Source organism: Cupressus sempervirens, chromosome 11 (assembly GCF_028749045.1).
Source record: "Cupressus sempervirens isolate cs-2001-9-10 chromosome 11, ASM2874904v1, whole genome shotgun sequence".
Taxonomy (NCBI): domain Eukaryota; kingdom Viridiplantae; phylum Streptophyta; class Pinopsida; order Cupressales; family Cupressaceae; genus Cupressus; species Cupressus sempervirens.
The window spans coordinates 591,059,083-591,061,072 of NC_143128.1; the positions used below are offsets into that span (position 1 = coordinate 591,059,083).

General features: G+C 37.3%; 1 pseudogene; it reads left to right on the forward strand.

Annotated features, from left to right (window-relative positions):
- Window positions 1-955: 955 nt before the first annotated feature.
- On the forward strand, window positions 956-1,555 carry LOC149531053 (tRNA (guanine-N(7)-)-methyltransferase pseudogene; annotated as a pseudogene).
- Window positions 1,556-1,990: the final 435 nt, after the last annotated feature.

Genomic DNA, 1,990 nt, shown 5'->3' on the forward strand with positions numbered 1-1,990 from the left:
TAAACTGTTAATAGCTCAATTACAAGCCTATAATCTAAAAACAAAACATCAATTCTAGTAGAGCTCTAAATCAAATACATTAATATATAATAATTCAAATATACCTTCTCACACATTGTTCGAATAGACTCCATTGTTCTCCAATCCTTCAAGAACTTGTACATAATTGTATTGTTTCAGCATTAAATACTAACTTAAAATGACATGAAAGAAAAATATTGTTGATTGATGACACAAAGAAGATAGAAAAATAATACTAATCATAATAAACAGACAATGATAACATGCCGGCAATAATACTTAATGTGATTTTTTAAATATCAACACACTAAAAAATCTCCATTTTACATCTGAAAGTATATTTAACAAGCAATAAATTTTCATTTAATTTTTTCCTGCATTTGAACATTTTATATTTTATTTATTTTCTAATAATTACTTCTCATTTGTTCCATAGAAAACACAATACCAGTATCAAGTTCAAACGGACTCTCTACATTAAATATTGCAACACCTTCATTTTGTATTAGTCATTGCAACATCTGCCTTGGACCTATTGGAGCATCATCTAGTATCACTAATGTTGTTGAAAGTATTCCAATAGTTCCAAAAGAGATAAAATGCTTTCAAATGTGTTTATCAGATGTATATGGGGTTCCTGAAAAGACAAAAGGTTTTCGAATGTGTTTATCAGAGGTATGTAAGGTTAATAATGGACTATGTCCCTAATTTTCCCCCTTTCTCAAATTCAAAACCCCCGTTTTGTCAAATTTGTTCGTTGAGCAAGACCATGACTACACAGGGGTTGCAAAGATCTTGAAGAAATATGACAAGACAACGAGAGGCGTGTTACGGCAGCCATTCATCCAAGAGGTTCTGCAATAGCCATTCTTCACCACAGAGCCTCTCTCCAATCTCGTCAAGAAATGTGAAGAAAAACCCTCGAATTTGAGCAATGTCACATGCTAGAGAGCATTGCGCGTCCGTGAAGCATCCAAGGAAGCATTTTTACAGAGCGTGAGCTCACAGCAATCCTCTCAGTGAATCGCACTTTCCTGTACCTCTCTGTCCGGCTCAATTCGATTATGCCGACCATTTCCCTTCATATTTCTCTGAAAAACATCTCCAAGACAACAAATCTCCAGCGCCTAACCCTAATGGCGAAGCTCAAGAAGAACACGAAGTCTCGAACTCTAAGGATTTGAAACCAGCAAACACATGTTCTGCCTCAACTAGTCAAGAAAAGAAAATTTGGTTTGCAGATATTGGCTGCGGCTTTGGTGGGCTTATGGTGCAGCTTTCACCCATTTTCCCATCGACCCTGATGATAGACATGGAGCTCCGCGACAAGGTAAGCGAGTATGTTAAAGAAAGAATTTTGGCTTTGCGAAAAGCGAATCCGGGCCATTATGATAATATCTCTGTAGTGTCCCTACTGAGTTTGTTTCCAGAGCATATAAAAAGGAAAAAGAAGGAGAAAGAAGCAGCAGAAACTTTTCCATACCTTGGGTGCTCGATTTGGCGATTCGGAGGCAGTGATAATTCTCGGCGGTAGCGGAGCTCGATTCGGTGGCACCAGATAATGAGCAATGCGCCTCTTTTTTTTTTGCCTTATAGCCCGACGACGTCGCAATTGCGACATCGTCGAGCTATAAGGAAAAAAAAAAAAGCCAAATGCAAATTGACGTCGCAAATTGACGTCGCAAAACACTCCCAAATCTATTAGTGTTACATGTGTTTGATTTAAATGTAGTCATCTCACTGTACCATCTGCATCCTCTCTCTTTTGCAATGCATCTATGATTGTCTTGTGCTCGTCCATTGAAATTGTCCATAATACCTTATTGGCGGGTCTCCCTTTGTATCTTTCTAATTTGATATTTGTTACCACAACCAAATGAGAATAGTGTAAAATCTTCTTTTCAGATTGGTAGTCTTCAAATGCTGGTAAACCATTTCTTCTTGTTAAGTATCTACATAGCTAGGTGGT